Source organism: Oenanthe melanoleuca, chromosome 1 (genome assembly GCF_029582105.1).
Source record: "Oenanthe melanoleuca isolate GR-GAL-2019-014 chromosome 1, OMel1.0, whole genome shotgun sequence".
NCBI classification, from domain to species: Eukaryota; Metazoa; Chordata; class Aves; order Passeriformes; family Muscicapidae; genus Oenanthe; species Oenanthe melanoleuca.
In genome coordinates this window covers 80,003,860-80,021,866 of record NC_079333.1, presented here as the reverse complement: position 1 = coordinate 80,021,866, position 18,007 = coordinate 80,003,860, and the positions used below count along the sequence as shown (strand labels likewise).

General features: G+C 40.4%; 1 protein-coding gene across 2 annotated transcripts in view; it reads right to left on the bottom strand.

Annotated features, from left to right (window-relative positions):
* The window catches only part of OCA2 (OCA2 melanosomal transmembrane protein), a 183,289-nt gene extending 175,825 nt beyond the window's left edge, over positions 1-7,464 (bottom strand). Inside the window, exons 1-2 of one of the 2 annotated variants that reach the window (XM_056489564.1) lie at positions 7,273-7,464; positions 6,004-6,097 (exon numbers count right to left, since the gene is read on the bottom strand). The gene's annotated coding sequence lies outside the window, so the exon portion shown is untranslated. The remainder of the gene's footprint in view (positions 1-6,003; positions 6,098-7,272) is intronic. The other variant, XM_056489573.1, reaches the window with a different exon arrangement.
* Positions 7,465-18,007: the final 10,543 nt, after the last annotated feature.

Here is an 18,007-nt window from a genome sequence, read left to right as displayed (position 1 = left end):
TAAGTGATTTTTCATTAGAATAAGGCTTTTCCCAGACAACTGCAAACATTCTGATTAAAAAAAAAAAAAAAACAAAAACCGAAAGAGGGACTCTAAAGTATCAGGAAGACCAAAGCTTTCTTGCAAATAGAGGGAAGCTGGGTTAAAATATCTGGTCAAAAACTAGATTTCATTTGAATGTCCCACCAGACCATTTGACTTGATGGTGCATGGTGCATAGTCTACTGCTAATATGTACCACTACAAGTTGTTGGAACTATACCAGTTTCTGCAAACTGGCTGATCATAACAGTTCCTGTGCACCTCTTGGTTCAGAGAAAAAGGCACTTGCCAGCCTGTGGTCATGGCATTAATTTTCTGTGGGTAAGATGAAGCTTGAAGTTTCCTTCTTCCATGGAAGATCAGAAGTCACCTGAAACCCCACTGTGAAGGAGAACACAGAATCAAGAACAGCCCAGTTTGGAAGGCCCTTTGCAGATTGCCTAGTCCAGTCCCAAGTGAAACCAGTGCTGGCTTCAAAGTTAGCCAAGGCTAATGATAGACCCAGTGCTATTAGCTGGGGTACCCAAAGCTGCTCAGTGTTTGGGCCAGGCACTTTCTGAGCATGTGAACCCAATATGAGGAGGAATGGGCTCCCAGTAGCCAGTAGGTTTATGTCTCCTGGGAGACACAGATATGAGTTTGTGTATCTTAAGGCCAAGCTCAGCACAACCACAAGAGTGTCCTTTAGGGAATTTTCATGATGCCTCCTGTTTCTGAATTCTTTATTTCATCTCAACATCAGTGACAAATGTTTCTGATGAGTCACAATGTCTGAGGAGCAGGAGCCTAATCTCCTCTCTCAAAGGGTTTTGGCAGAAACAAGTATCTCCTTATCAATTCACGTGGTCAGTCTTCAAAGCTAATATGGGTCCTTATTTTCTCAAGGGATTTATGAAAAATTTATTCTACACCCCATCTCTGCAAGCCACCTCCTGAAACTATACCATAGGTATGCCAGGCAAGGGCCAGACTGATCAACATGAGACCAGGCAGAGCACTTGGCTGACTGACACTCACCCCTCAGCTGACCAGCCAGACTGTTATGTAAAATTCCTCAGAGAGCAGTGAGGCATTCCCGCTCAGACACCACCAGTCTGAGGAGCAGCCGGATGCAATACCCGCTGCGGGAGGAGGTGGGGATCTACAAACAGACCCCTGTCTTCCCTCATGTTTACTGAGCCCCCCCAGTTCCCTGCTCTGCCAGAGCCTCCCTCGGGCTGCTGCATGTAGCGCCATTTGTGGGCTGTTTGTCCAGCTCAGATAAAGGAAAACTGTCCACTACTGGATATAGTTGAGCACTTTTTCTCCTGTGCGTCTCAGTTTCTTAGTGTAACACATTGAAAAATAATTTCAATGAGAAATGGTATCTGCTGTGTGAGACACAAAAAAAAAAAAAACAACAAAAAACCCCCACATGATGTGTTCATGTATTAGTAGTTAAAAAGCAAGTGAGCCTATTTTTGAAAAAGTCAGGTCCTTGATTGAAGCTTGAGCCATGTTTGAGGACATTTAAGGCTCTTCCAATAGATTTTCTTGTGCCTATTAGAGAGTGTGTTCAGCTGTCTCGTTTTGTACAGAAGCACTACTGAAGTGTCTCTGCATGTCCCTACCTCATCAATTTTCAGAAGCTTTAGCTTTGAGGCACTCAGTTGTCTGTCCGTGTATATTCCAAGGCTTAATCTGGGGTTTTTTCCAATTGCAGTGATATTTATATTCAAAGTTCTGTAATTAGCCCCAGGCCATTCACAACTGCCAGGTAAAATTCTACTTGCTACTGGTGAGACAGAGCAAGAAAGATTAATTACCTAATAAGGAAATTAGAAGATAATTAACAGCGATTTACAAATATACATTTTGTCCTTGAAAAGGTAAAAGAAAACATATTGCTGGAGCACTATTTTTGCTCTAAACAGCCCCTTAAGCACAAGTATTTCTGTATACATTCCTAAATACAAATGGTAAACAATGAAAAGTGCTTTGAGTGAACATTACTGATGATGAACTTTACTGATCATAAGTGATACTGATTTGACAAATATTTCTACCTCCAGAACTCTGATTAGACTGATTAACATAAATTTCTAAATTACTCATTTATCACGAGATCTCCTCAGTTTTGTGCAATTTATGGCAGCTTCTATAGCATGAATTGTACCAGCAACTAAAACTAGAGACCAAAATTAATAGGCACAGTTTGTAAAGATAAAGCACAAGAGACAGGCATGCAAATATTAAAATGGCTCCTTCATAATCACACAATTATTGGATGATGTCTCTAGAGATGAAGAAATATTGCTTCAATTATGCTTATGCCTATATAGTATGATTAATGTATGACTTAAGAGAGAATGTAGTTTAAGAGCAGCAGTAGCTTGTCAGGTAGATCCTGAACAGTTGCATGATCTCTCCAATTTACACATAGTGTATCTTTTGGCATTTTTTGCCTTGTACCTGCTCTATTTCCAAGAAAATGGAAAATCTCAAATATTTGTTATGCTATGAATTAAATATGGTTTTCATAAAGCAATATAACCAATCCAGCTGTTCTGATCAAAAAGCTAATTGCAAACTTGTAAAACTAGTCATAACAAAAATGCATTTCTAGGACAAGCAATTACAAAATGCTGTATTTCTTTGCTTCTCTGAAAGAGAGCCACTTTGAGAGGAAATATCACACATAAATGCCCTTTAATGGTGTTCAACAAAAAGGGTCTGGCGCCAAACATCATACTGATATTTCTGCTTTGATTTAGTTTCAAACAAACCAGCAAACTTCCCAGCACTCCCACTAAAGCAGCTCCCACATGGTGCTGCTGGAACTGCACTTCAGTGCACTCACCCTGCTGCTCCTCCTTGCAGGGCACAAAATACATCCCAGCTGTGCCTCACACCCTATGGGATAGCTGCTTCCCTGCACAGTAATGAACAAATCCATGATAATCACAAATCCACAAATCAAAAAGTCATGCAACTGAATTGGCTTACTGACACTGGACTGGGAGGAGTGTCTCATAGCAGGTAAAAAAATGAGATTCCTAACAAATTATCCCATGAACAATAGAAAAGAAAATATTACACAATTAGATGCAAAGCCTGAGAGCAGGAGTGTCTCATAGCAGGTAAAAAAATGAGATTCCTAACAAATTATCCCATGAACAATAGAAAAGAAAATATTACACAATTAGATGCAAAGCCTGAGAGCAGAGCAAGCCTCTGGTTTTGGATCAACCTGGCACCCCAGCATAAGCAAGGTCCTCTCCTTTATTCTTGACTAAACATTTCTCAGAAGTCACTGTATCAGTTGGGAAAAGCAATGGCACCACTTCTAATCCCGCTGGGAAGGAGTGCCCTGTAGGCTACCTCGGTTAGGCTGCTGATAACTACAGCCCAGCTGTGGCATTAGCTAAATAAGGCTCATTCCCCAGATCCAAACCTCTCGTGGCTGACCCGCTACACCACAGAAATATTAACAGAAAGCAGTTTTATTGGGGCTGAGCAGAATTCAATAGCTGGGAACCAGTGGGAAAAAAAACAAACCACAGCCCTCAAAAAAATGAAACAAGGAAAAAAAAAACCAATCCGGCTGTCCCTTTGTGAGAAGCAACCAGAAAGATCATAGACCAGTTTATCAAAAAAGAGTAATTAATGCTGTTGTCAGTATTGAAGTTGCAAATTGTAAGACTCATCATACCAAGATTCTTTATGTAATTAAAAAAGGAATGAAGCATTGTCTATGTTACCATAAACAAATAATTGTAATGATATGTGTAAAAGGAGTGAAGTTTTCTGCTGCAAGCACTTGATGTCAGAGGAGAGAAATGGTTAGAGGAGCCTTCAAGCATGGCATCCACAGGGTGTGCTGGCAGTGCTATAGATCAAATAAATGCAACAATAATTACCCCTCCCAAAAGAGTAAAAATTTGCATGAGTTTATGCAAATTAGGAAAAGCAATGAGCATCAAATGAGCCCTCTACTGCCTTGAGCTGACTTACACTGCAAGCCTCTGAGGTGACATTTCACCATGGAAGAAGATAAGGACATCTGCTCTCAAGAGATGGAGGGGGATAGGGGTAGTGGAGATGGCTGGGGAATGGCAAGCATATTACAAACACCTGTGGAGCACAGATGTCTCCATGCCCTCCTTTATCCTGTGCCAGGTACCTAAGGAGAAACTTCAACAGCCCTGCAACCTTTTGCACTTTCAGATGCTCCATTTATAAAAACCACATTCTCTGAGAAGTACAGAGCCCCAGAAATCCTCACTGTGGCTGTTGCTACCAGTTATCCTCTATAATTATTGTTTTAGTCTATTTTATAGGCTCCTGAAACACCACCGACCTGCTACCTAAACTAACTGAATGCTGCAGAAGGATTTTTGCCAGCCTACACCTTCTTTTGTTTGGTGCCATGAAAATGCCTTCAAAACAAGCTGATGAATGCAAGAAAAAGTCATTCATCAACCAGAAGATACAGTACCCTGCATCCATTTGTTTGCTGAACAGAAGCACAATTTATTTTATTCCAGGCTATCTTCACCCATCAAAAAAGACACAGGAGAATGGTGCAGTCATACTTCTGTAGAAAGCAAGACATTCAATCTTTTCAGCAAGATCACAGTATCAGGGCTCAAGCATGGGAAACATGAAAACCCAGATGTTGATTTATGGCTGAATACATTTTTATGGTCATCATATGGATGACTGAATGGATAGTTTTGGCAATAATGATGTAGCTTTTTTAATGGATGCAGAATGCTTTTTCTTTTCTCAGGCAAATTAAAATATCAGTGGGTTCACTTCTCTTTCCTGTTCGATCTGTTCCTAGTTGGACACACAGAATTTAAAGTAACTGATGATCCTACAGTGACCACATTAACAAAAATCAAACACCTGCCAACCATTACCACAAAGCTTTCTGAGGCTTTTGAGATAGTGTTCAATTTATCCCTGCTCAGAGCAATGACAGAGTGTTCTTGTCAGAAACAGCAGGTTACTGCAGTATTCTGTCTCCTTTGCGCAAAAATTGTGGGAAAGGTCATCTAACCTTTACCACACAGATTTCAGCAATTTTATTTTCTAAGTAGGACAGGCTGAGAGGGTTTTGTAAAGCTCTTGCAGAAGAAACCAGATCATCACTGCATTGATAAACAAACTTTATTGTAGTATTAACACAAGCTATTAAGATCAATATTTGGTCTTGTCTCAATTCCAGTTTTCGCGCTTTGTTTTTAATTGAATGAAATAAGAAGAAATTAAAACAGTTCATACCTTCTCCCTAAAAAATATACTGGCTATGTGGCTATTCTACAATGTACAAAAGTAATTTACCAAAATCCCAGGAGTTTAATCTATTATGTGAAAGAGCAATGGCCAAATCTTAACAGTATGAGCCTCAAGGCTTTCTGCTGTAACAGGATTTAGTAATAACTTTTAATTGGCAGTTCAAAGTTAATCCACAGGGGAAAATGTGATCTGGCAAAAGCACTCAGTCACAGAATGAAAAAAAAAAAAAAAAGAAAGAAAGAAAGAAAGAAAACAACCCACAACTGTGGGATTTTTTTTTTTTCTCAGTATTTTTGCAGCTATTGTTATGAGAAACATTATATAAAAAATTGCAGCATTGCCTCAGTCTAAGGCTCTTCTTCTGCAATACATTTTATCCCTTTTGTACTTAATTAAAGTGGGTAAAAGTTTAAATTTTTCAGTTCTCCTAGTATATATATATGTATTTATATATGTGTAGCTTCATTTAACATACCTTCTGAGGGAAAAATCAGACAAATCCCTTAGACTAAGGCTCTCCTCTTCCCTTTTTCTCCTTTGATATCAGACCATTAGCCTGAATTTTTCTTGTTTCTACTCAAGTAGCATCCAAAATGTTTGCAGTGAGGAACCATTTCTCCTCCTAGATTTAGCTAGGAAAAGCCCAAAACACAGATAATTTTTCTGGATCATACTCACTAGGATCTGTTCAGCTCTAAATGTCAGCAATTCTGCCATCCATGGTTTCTCTTCTTTGTTCCAGTGATGTTTCAGACTAACTCATGGTGCCCTGCTGAACACAGAAGACAACATAAGGGTGCCTCAAGAGAAAACTGATGAGGTCCACACCAGCCTCCCACCATTAGAACACATTCTGCACAGAAAGCTGAGCTTTTGGCAGCTTATGGCAGTTGCCCTCATGGAAATACTAGGAATTCTGATGGCAGCATGTGAGAAAACCGAGTGTTTTTATGAGAGTTCAGAAAGAATATAAGTGTCTATGTTCCATCTATGACTGTATTAAGAAATACAGAAAGTTTCCTACATGTTAACTGAACAACTCTCGAAAGTTGCAGCTCTGCAACATCTATTTCATATGAGTTATATAGATTTTATTTTCCAAAAAAATATCCATATAAACACTCCCCTTAAAAAAGGTTATAACTACATTTACGTGACTGACTCCTTGACTTCTCACCTCAAGTTCCATTATAAATCAGACATCCACAGCTAATTTGTAAAACCTCAAGCTCTTGGGAAGTTTTTCACTTTTACTCTTTCAGCAAAAGCAAGGCTGAGCAGAACAGACCAGCCCATTGTTGGTCTGCAGACTGCTCCCTTGCTGGCAAACTACTCCAGCAAGGTGACTGGAAAAATCACAACAGCTTGTTACAAATACAGCCAACATGAGTGAAATCCATGAAAAGGAATGCTTCAAAAAAGTAGTTCACTTTTTATTAAGTAATTTTACCTGAGAGATGTATTCAAACACAGACCTAAATAAACTTTTTAAACACGAGGCTTCATGTTTTACAGAACATCTAGAACAAAAAATAAGCCTGAACTTCTTCCCCTATAAATTGAATAGGAAGGACAACAATAAACTACATTAACAATAGCAGGAAGTTTGAGTCTTTAAAGAATCTACAATCTAAAATAAGTTAAACCAATCTTTTAAATATAAATATCCTAGGAATGGTTAATTTTTGAGACAATGTACAGGTAAATAGGAACACCACAAAGAAATTGAATATTATAGCATATACTCCATGTGTCTCACTGATTTTTTAAAATGCTGAACATTTAGGTACACATAAATGCTGTCCAGAGAACCTTCACTAATTGCAAAGTTTGACCAACTTTTAATACAAAATATTTTATTGTGCATATTAAAAGCTATCCTCACAAAAACCAGAACTGCATTAAACTATTCTAGGAAATATTTCTAGTTGAAAAATTGTATTTTACCTGCTCTTTTGAAGAATTCTTGAAGAAGTTCTTTTGTTTTGAAAGAAAAACCTGAAAATTAAAAAAAAAAAGGATGCACAGATGCCAAAAATAAAAGGTTTGTTCAGCTGAAAGAGCTGAGAGATGTCCTTTGCTTTCTGAAGAGAGAGTTTATTTGGGTAAATAACTTTGTTGCTGTAGAATCCAGCTCAGTTCTTTGTAGTAAGCATCTCTGGATGGGGAGAGAGTGACATTGCATTCTCTGCACACTCATAAATGAAGCAGGAATTCCCAGATTTGCCATCATGTGATTTCAGTGAGGAACTAGCACTCGACTTTCTCCCAGCACCCGTTAGTCTCTGCCCAAACAGCTCTTCCAAAGCCTGAGATGGCTGTAACAAGTGGCTAAGAGAGAAGGAGCACACAAATCATGATTAACTTCACTGAGCAGACATTTAGATACTTTGGGCAGGAAGCAGGAGGAGAACAGAGCAGAAGTACCACTGTTAGACTGGCACAGAAGTTAAAAAAGAACAAGTTTACCAATTCTCACTAGGAAAAACTGGACATTTTGGGGAGGGGTGGGGTGGTGGGGTGAGATTTAAGGAGGGGGAAATTCACTTTTTCAGCCATCAGAAATTACTAACAAGATTATCCTGACAAACATTCATTCTCGTTCTTTAAACCAGAATTCCAAAGGTTTACAAATGCCCCTGTAGCACTCAGTGGGATGATAATTAAGCACTGCATCAGGCAAAATCTTTTTGGCTGTATCAGACAAAAACTGATAAAAGATAATATAATCTGCACTCTACATATAGTATATGCCAACTGGAGAAACAGATGCTACATTAATTTCGTGGTTACAAGCAGAATAATGCAAAGGAAAATAATGCAACATTTATTCTTTACAAAGAGAATTATATTGTTTACATTTTGACTTTAATAACTTCATGTTATTAAATGTCAATGATGGATTCTGCTAGTTGAGCCCTCCTAAGGAAGCAATTGTTACTGAAAGATGAGTAACCATTTTTGACCTTCTAATATTTAAATGTGAGATGAACGTTTCCAGCTCCCTTCAGATTACCCATAAGATCTCCAATATCCTCATGTGATGAGCATCCTGGATGTACATCCAGGGTCTGTCTCCCTTCCTTCTGGGGAGAGCTGCTTACTACAGGAGTCTGGTGAGAGAATGCAATAAGGTGCAGCATTGTGCAATTTCTATTAGTGTTCCATTTGTGCTGGAGGTAGTTAATAATCCAAAATTGTGTTTTTCAAAGCTCCTTTCCTTCTGTTTTTTCCTATAGGCTGTAGAATACATGAAACAGATGCAACAGAAGTTCCAGTTTCATCTGATTATCTACAAATACCAAGGTGGCTTAAGATATAGGAATTTACTTATACTCCTATAACTCAAGAAGTACCTTCATGTTTTGTGAAGGTGAATCTATTTATCCTGATCCTCATTATCACAGTTCAACTACCCCCTGACTGCAGTAATGGGGCAATAGATCTGCCAGCATGAGAAAGATCTTTTTAATCACAGAAAACATAATTTCCATGGAAACATTAATGTACATAATGCAATTTTATGCAGACAAGTAAAACCAGTTGTTTTTTCAAAGATTATTCTGATACAAAAAAAAAGTCCCTTTATTAAGATAAATTATTCACCTTTAACTTTATAACAAAACTAATGTGCTTCGTTTGTGTTCCTGTTGCTTGGGTGCTTCAGCCATGGATGAGGACCCCAGAGCTGCAGATGCTGTAAAAACATAGGAAAAAGTGAAGTGTCTTGCTTTACAGATCACATAAAATGCAGAAGACAGCACAGCAAGGAGCAAGTAAGGCATGACTGATTTGTATAGTAATTGTAGGATTTCCAGAGGGCACACATCAAAGGGATACACTGTTCAGTGTACTGTGAGAGTTCACCCAACAGACCCCATTTAACCTACATTTCCATTAAGACTTTTACTGAGTTAGCCATGATAACAGCAGAAGGCCAGGCAGAAATCCAGAGAATTAGTTAGAGGATACCACACACGATGGAACTGGCAGAAACACTCCAATTTAGTGGCAGGTTATTGGCATGTGGAATACTGTGGCCTTTATTACACTCACAGCAAACCTTTGTGATATTCTCATTTATTCCAGGAATACACTGGAATTGCAAAAGCTGGGGACACAATGTTGTTAGATGTCCTTATATTGCTAGGAAAAATTTTTGTCTTTCCTTATTCTATTACTAAATTTAAGGGAAAAAAGCAAAGATGCATTATATATTCATACTAGACAAAGTGGTGCTTGCTGCTGGTATCTCAAGTGGAAGGAACATCAGGACTTTCACTTGCAGAAAAATCTGCAATGGGAACAAAAAAGATGCAAAAAAATACTCGTTAATTATAAAATCACGTCTAGAAAAGTTCTGGTAAGAAGAGAAAGCAATGATGTTGCTCTTTTGATTTAGGATTTTAAGTCTGTAAGTTTAGAGTGAAACTGGGTCTGGACCCAAAGGGATCATTTTTGTAATACCAAGGTCTTACACGTCTTGATTTCCACAGAACTAGCCAGAGCTGTGTGGGTTGGTTCTGGTTGTCTGTCTCTGCAGAGCAAAAATGGGGGTTCCAAACCTGTATCAAGGTTTTTATGGAGAAAAAGCTCCCTCTCCTTACCACACAGACACCTCAAATAGACAAATTATCCCAGCCTGCAGGAGGGACGGGCGCCTCCTGGCAAACTTCACACGGCTACACTGAAGTCACAAGTCTAAAGTCCCAGCTGTAGTCCCTGGAGATGGAGGGTCAGTACAGTCAGCAGTTTAAGAAGGGACACCCTGACCACGGCCAGCTGTCCACTGCAGGGTGATATTAAAAATTTCCAGACTGTGTCAGATCTATTAAATAAATCTCCACTCCCAAATGTGGAGAATAGACACTGAGTTCACAGATGGTGACCTTCAACTTAGGCACCTGGCTTATTCCCCCGTGGGTTGATGGTGGGAGTGTCCCCTCTTTGGACTGTATCACCCGAGCCCTTCAGCCTAGAGCATGCTTCACCAAGCTGCTCAGGCTGCTGCCAGAGATTCCTTTGCCCTTTCTAGACAGGTGGATACCACCACTCCTAACAGGCTGTAGTATTTCTGAGTAGCCTGTTTTTGTTTATGAAAAAATAAATGTTTCAAGTGGTCAAAAAATGGGATTTGTTCTTAGTGGGCTTTTCAGTGCAAGTTCCTAGTCTGAGAAAGAAAAGGAATCAAAACTATATTTTGGTATTAAAACTTCTAAAACTATATTTAAAGGTTGCTAAACAACCTTTGAATAAAGTCAGAAGGTCATTGAGTCCCATCAGGGAGTTTAGGGAATGTGACCCATTTATAATCATAGTATATGTTCCTTAACCTGTTAGTGAAAGTCTTCAGGCCTCCCCCACAAGCATCTTAATCAGCATAAGTGGAAAACTAAATCATGCAGTACTCTTCTAGAAAAAGCAGAAGCAGTGAATTCCAAAGATCTCATTGATAAAACATTTTTTCTTCTTAGATTAAAGGAAATATATAGATGTAGAGTTTCTTGCATATGTTGTCTTTCAAGGCTAATCTCCCAACAAACCTTTTTATTTAAAATTGTGGTGTTGGCTAAAACATGCCAACACAGTTCTTTTACTCAGCTGGAGTGGAAAGTGTGGAATTGGTGGAAAAATATTCTGTCGTGGTGTCATGCTCGTAAGTGAAAGCTGCAGCAAAGCAACACAACTATGAATGTGAGACAGAAACTATTTGTGAATTGATGCTCCTGACACTTGGAAAAGATTCTGCTGATTTGAGACCTGTGTCAAATGTGAATGCTAATGGTATATCTGCAAGGCACCATTCTTTGTATTTAGTCATCTGATGGTCAGCGACTACGATTGTGCAACGATTTCTTGAAAAGACAGAGTAGAATTGTCTCAGTTGTTTCCTGACTGTTAATTTTGATCAGCTCTCTCCACTGAGTCTGCATGTGGTGCACTAGCATCATACCTGAAAAGGTTTTCAGCAAAAGCATTTTGAGGAATTTGTTTGGAGGACACAAGTATAATGTAAAATATTCTAGGATTCTCTTTTGTAAATGGTCAGTGTTAAGTGAAAAGAAACTCAAGTTTTAATGGGCACTTGCATGTACTTAGTACTGCCAATAAGCCATAATAAAGATGAGGTATATCCCTTCTAGAAAATAAAGTCTAAGCTAGGAGTTAAACCTTCTTGTTTCCCTGTGAAAACTTTGGTGTGTGGAGGCAAAAAGTGCCAATGTGGTTTGATGGTCAGCTGAGCTTTGTTATGCTGTTTGGCAGCAATGCATAGGAGAAAAAAAGCAAGTGTAACATCAAAATTTTACAGGTAAAGCTACAGGCAAAATATGAAGGTTTCTCCTAAATTGGAAAGACTTTTTGAACAGGAATCCTGCATGTCCTTCCTGGCTCTGCTGCTTCTCATGTTTTTCCTCAGTTTCATCATATTGACCTAGAAACATCCTGGAGAACAGGGTTCATGTCCAAAATCAGATTGGCTGGCTGACCTGAGCAGTGCAGAAGTCAGTGGGTTATGAAGTGCTGTGCATTGCAGGAGGAAGAAATGAAATGCATGAAATAGCTGTGTGGGTATATGTAGTGAGATTTGGGGCTCCCTTGGGCCAGTTGCTCCTCCTCCATGCTCCTGCAGAGGACAAGGATGCCTGGGGTAAAAGGGCTGGACAAAACCGGGAAAGAAATTAACTTTGGAGTAAAAAGTCTTGCACCTTCCTTCCTGGAAATTTTTAAAATTTGGAATTTTGGACCCTCAACTGTTCCAGCAGCTGATGCCAAGGCTCCACTTGTGCCAGCAGCAAGCACCACCTTTCCACACACCCACATGGATCTCAGTGGTGCCTGCACTTAGTCCTTGTGGCTGAGTGCACACGCAGGATAGAGAGAGCAGTCATGCAGAGGGAGAGTTACTAAAAGATTTAGTAAGAAGATGTAAGAAGACAGGACAAACAGCAGTAGAAACACTTTTTGCTTCAGCCCTGGTTTTGCCTTTCAGTCTGGATTCCACAAAAAAGTACTACCTTGTGTGCTGCAGGATGTCAGTACCGGGTTGATAGCTGTTTCCAAGATGGTCTGGCTTGGTCTCAGGCAGTTTGCAGTGTGTATAGGGGAAGACAAGCCCGTGGGAGATTTTCAAGCTTCCTATGTTAAGGCACAGGACCAGGAGTCAGGAGATCAAAGTTCCTGTGTTGTACAGAAAAGCTGTTTCATCACATTGGCTGCGTTGATGAAAATTATCTCTACACAGAATTTTTTTATGCAGCCAAGGCTTCATTCTTGCCAGGGAGCATCACCTTCTCATTCGTATGGAGTGATAACTGTTCCTGCTAAGACCTCACAGGAGATGGCAAAGCAACTGTTCTGTGACACTTTTGGGAGATTCAGGTTATTTTATGGTCTCAAAACAACGCTGAGACAGTAGCATTTGCAGGAGTAGTCTGTGCCCCCTCTACCCCTCAGAGCCTGGATTCACTTATGCTGTTTTTGGGAAAGAGATGAATTGAAACTACTGAGCACTCATTTACTGACATGGCTGGTCTTGTAGTCATTTCATGAGTTTTCATGAAGTGTGTGATGAAGACAGCAGTTCCTAATAACATCATAACCATGGTACTGATGGGTTGGGAGGGGTTGCAAAGGATCTGTTCTGGGTTAAGCATCCACTGGCCTGAAAAGCCAACTTGGGAATGACAGGCTGCACTGAAAGGGGCTATGCTGTGTAGGGGTGCAATTTTGGCATGACAGAGGTCTTTGATCTGGTGACCTATCCATGCCATGAAGTGACATGATGCTTTCCTGCTACAGAGATGGACTTTGCATTGCCAGTGTTGAGCAGTCCTCAGCACCCTGTGTCATCAGATCAGAGGTGAACATGTGTGTGCAGCTCAGAAATGCAAAGCTGGCCAAGGTCCCTGGAGGTCATCCCTGGTGATGTTGCTGAGCTCTTTTCCTTTCAGTATGGCTTTTTGGTCTGATGGAGTTACATCAGTGGAAAGTAAAGGTCAGAAACAGAAAATTGTAAAGTGAGTGTCTTGTGAAATAAACCTGTCCTCTGTCCAAGTGCAAGATGGAGACAAGAATTTATGGTGAGCTGTTCTTACCAGTGGTCTTATGGGAGCCACCTCTGCATTAAAGAACCTGAACAGGAAATTCTTCTCTCCAGTTTGGCAAATGCTGAGGTAAAGAGGTTCCTGCTCAACAAAACTGACACAATGGATTTTGTAAAATAGACTGGGACGTGTTGAGTAGTATTTAACAATGTTTTGACTTTCCTAGCAGAATCATATGTAAAATAGGTGTGTATCATTAATTATCATAATGTATTGCTATTAATTATACATATATTTGGAAAAAATGGTGGAGGAATATTTAACTTTGAAGGGAAGGAAAAGCCTTGTTAACCACTATTAAACTTTACTGAAAAATCTTAGCAGTCAAATAACTCCTTTTATGAAAAATTAAGAAAACTTCTCAGTTTAAGCAAATTAGTTTTACCTCTGCTAGAAACACTATTCTCTGCCTCACACACAGAAATAATGGCTCCACAACCCCATTCAAGACCAAGATTTGCCTCTGCATGAGCACCAGTGTAACAGTTCTGGAGTAATTATTTATCTTGCTCTATTCCAGACCAGTGCAGAGTGGAAAATGGAGAGGGGCTGTATGTGGTTACTCTGGAATAGATGTGGAAACTGGCAGAGGTGCAATGAGATGCAGAATTTGAAGCCGTTCAGGATTTGTTTCTCTATGTGAATGAGAGATCCACACAGATAAAGGTTTATTTTTGTAATTGTCCCAGCTGAGTTATGATTAGTCCTAAGGATAAGAGATGACTTTTGGACATGAAGCTCCCCTTGTGAAGTAAGTACTGTCTCATGCTTCTTTTGACGTATATGCTCATGCATAAAAGGGCGTTTGCTCTTGTATTTGCATTTTCTTATACAGAGAATAATGTAGTGGTCCTGGTAGACCTTCCTGTATCACCTGGACACTGCTGTCCTGCCCCTGTGCCCCTGAACAAGGTATAAATGTCCAGCAGCTCCCTGGCCCCTGGAGATGGGCAGCATTTGGCCTGTGGAGCAGCTGCACAGGCAGGGGCTGTGGCCAGGAGCAGGAGGAGTGTCAGGCAGGCACTGAATGCCACCTTTCAGGGCCTAGAGCTGAAAGGGTACTGTTGTTATCTGCATTCCTTCCTGACCACATCCCATGACCTGTTGCGTGGATCTAGGCACAGTCAACAGGGCTGGGATGTACGTCTGTGCCCTTGCCAGAGGCACACTCTGAGCAAGGATCAAGAGTTCGTGGATGCTTTTCTTTCCCCGTGGGCCATCCCACTGCTGGCAAGGCACACTTGGTGCTGGGCTGAGCAGTGTGATTACAATTGTAGCATGATATGAAACAATCAGAGACCTCTAATAGTAGCAGAGTGCAGGGTGGGTTTGTTTAATATCACTAAGGGCTGCATGAAGCACTAGTTCTGTCTTAGCCTCACCCTAAAAACAAGTCATGGGGTTGGCTGCCAGAGAGAGTTTTCCTCTCCTTTTCCTGGCTGCACCCCTGCCTGGAGGGGTTGCTTTTCCCACATTCTCTGGAAAGGTGAATCTTTCGTTTAAGTTAGCTGGCTCTTATAATCACAGAATGGTTTGAGTTGGAAGGGATGTTAAAGATCATCTAGCTCCAGACTCAAGCAGGGACAAATATTCCTCAGGACTAACCACCTCAAGTACATCAATACTTGATATATGCCTATCAATACATGCAGCCTGGGGAACAAACACAAGGAACTGGGGCTCTGCACCCAGTCAGAAATTAATGTCATAGGAATAACAGAAACAAGGTATGACAACTCATACAGCTGTAGGATCACACTGGATGGGTACAGGCTAGAGGAAAATGGGGTGAATACCCACTGAGAACTACAAGAGCAGTGCCAGGGTTTGCAGAGATGCATTTAGAAAAACAAAAGCTCAGCTTGAACTACAATTGGCCAGAGACGCAAAAAAAAAAACACAAAAAAGGTTTCTTCAGGTATGTAAACAACCAGTAAAAACAGAAGGAAAACATGGACTTGTGTGCAACAGGAAAGGTGAATTAGTCACTAGCAATGCTTAAAAGGCAGAAGTTCTCAACACTTTCTTCTCCTTAGTCTTTACCAGCACTTTTGGGCCTATGGCCTTTGGAACAAAAATCCAGGTTGAGGCAAACAAAGACTCACCATCAGTGAAGAGAGAGTTGGTGTGTGAATTACTGCCGGAGCTCAACCTCTACAAAATGATTGGCCCTGAAATTATCCACCTGAGAGTGTTTAAGAGAGCTGGCTGACATTATGGGTGCACTTTCCACAACCTTGGAGAATTGTGGAGATCAGGGGATATCCCAGAGGGCAGCAAGAAGGCCAGTGCGACCCCAACATAAAAGAAGATCTTAAAGGATGATCCAGGAAGTTACAGACTCACCAGTCTTACTTCAGTCCCTGGGAAAACTATGGAACAAAGCCTCCTGGGGCCTATCACAAGTCAGATGAAGCCCATGACTGGGAAAAGCAAGCAGGGATTCATGAAGGGCAAATCACACTTGACAAACCTGCCCACCTTTCAGGACACATGCACTGGCTTGGTCGATGTGTGGCAAGTGGTGGACATTGTAGGAATGAAGAGTGTGCTGCTGCAGCAAAGAAACCCAGTGAGATATTGGGTTACATCCAGATGGAATCACCAGCACTGATAAAAATAGTCTTTATCCCACTTGGCACTTGTGAGGCCACATCTGAAATACTGTGCTGTTTTGGTCCCTACCATGCAAAAAGATGTGGACAGACTGCAGAGGATCTAGAGAAGGACCACAAATAGGACCAGAGGACTGGCAGGCCCATCATGTGAGGAAAGGCTGTAAGAACTGGGTTTGTTCAGCCTTGAGAAAAGAACCTTTATGGGTGACCTTATCAAGATGTTTTGGTACGTAAAGGGTGCTTACAAAAAAGACAGAGATTCCTTTTTTACAAGGAGTGACGTGGAAAAGGGGTAATGGTACAAATTATTCTTGAGGAGATTACTATTAGACAGAAGAGAAAAAATTTTCACTGAATAAGCTCACCAGGAAGGTGGCAGATTCCCCAACAATGACACTTAAGATTCAGCTGGACAGAATGCTGAACTGTCTTGGCTAAATTGTGCTTTTGCCAATAAAAGTTGGAACAGATGACGCTTGAGGCCCCTTCCAACATGATAATCTACGAAATGCTGTAAGTCAGGCCACAGCTGACAAGCATCACACTGTAAAAAGGCACCTGCCACTTCTGTTAGGATGGGAAAGCAAAGGAGGCCCAAGAAACTTCTTTTACAGTTCAATGCAACTGTATGCAACAATGCATACAGATTCCTTACATTAAGCATACTTCCTTTTTGCTCTTCTTGAATAGAAAACCCTGACATTATTTTTCTTTCCTATAAGTAAGTTATGAAGTCCATGTTATAGAAGTCCATATGCTTCTGAAATGGGGCCTGAAATTCAAGAATGGCAATTCAACTTGGCCAAAGACCTTGTACTGAGATTTGGGCAGGAGTCATTCATCCCCTCTCCTGGAAAGCTGGCTACAGAATCTCTTTGATCGAGCTGGATGCCTACAGCGCTTCGGTGTTGGCATGACGAAGGGCAGCAGACAACCACATGAGTACTTCTGTGCTTCTACACTCCTTACCCTTAGGAGATATTCAGTTCAGCAGTGAAGATAAAAGAGGTTTCTTAAAGGTTTTTCAGTTTTGCATCTTAAAGACCCAAAAACACAGCATTTAACACCAGCAGACAGAGAAAATTTGGAGGACTGAGCACAGATCTGACTTCTGGAACCTCCAACGAGATAGGAGATCAAGAATGGAGCATTTATTTGCAAGAGATTTTTAGCACTAAACAGAGGACTCTAAAGTATTTCAAACAATTAACATCTAACTACTAACACTCACCACTACACTAAAATATCATTTGTCTCATGAAAACTTAGGTCATTATCACAGTTAGTAATATTTACTCTAGTTGGAACAGAAGTCAAATGCACACACTAAAAAAGAATGGATCCACTCATAATTTTAAAATGTTAAATTGTAAAATGCTGAATATCCACATATACCTATCCTAATAATTACAGAAGCAATAGTATGACATCACCTACTAACAGATTTTAAAGTAAAATATTAGTGCTTTGGCACAATTAATCTTATTCTCCTATTTTGAAGAACTAGTGCATAAACTGCGTGGTCAGGAGTGAGTTGTGATCAACATGTCCTGTGTCCATGTGTCATGACCAGGCCTTGTAAGGTGACTAAAATTTGTCAGTGATGCGGTGTTATATGAGTGTCAGACTCTTCTCTTCATGTTCAGGTACTTCATGACACCTCTCCCTTACACTTCCTCAAATTTTTTTCCCAAATGTCCAAGAATAAATTCACTATTTATTCAACAGCAGCCTTATGCCAACTGCATAAACAAGGTGCACTTAATCACTACAATTAACATATTATCTGGACTTGCTCAAGTTTATTGTGTAGCTCACAAAATCTCTCTGGCAATGCACCTACTATTGGTGGAGCAGTTTGGTCAAAAGCTGTAAGTTGCAGAAACGTTTCTTAGCAGAGCTGTTTCAATGTTCCTCCTGTGTTCAAGCTGCATTACCATGAAAAAAACACATCCTTGG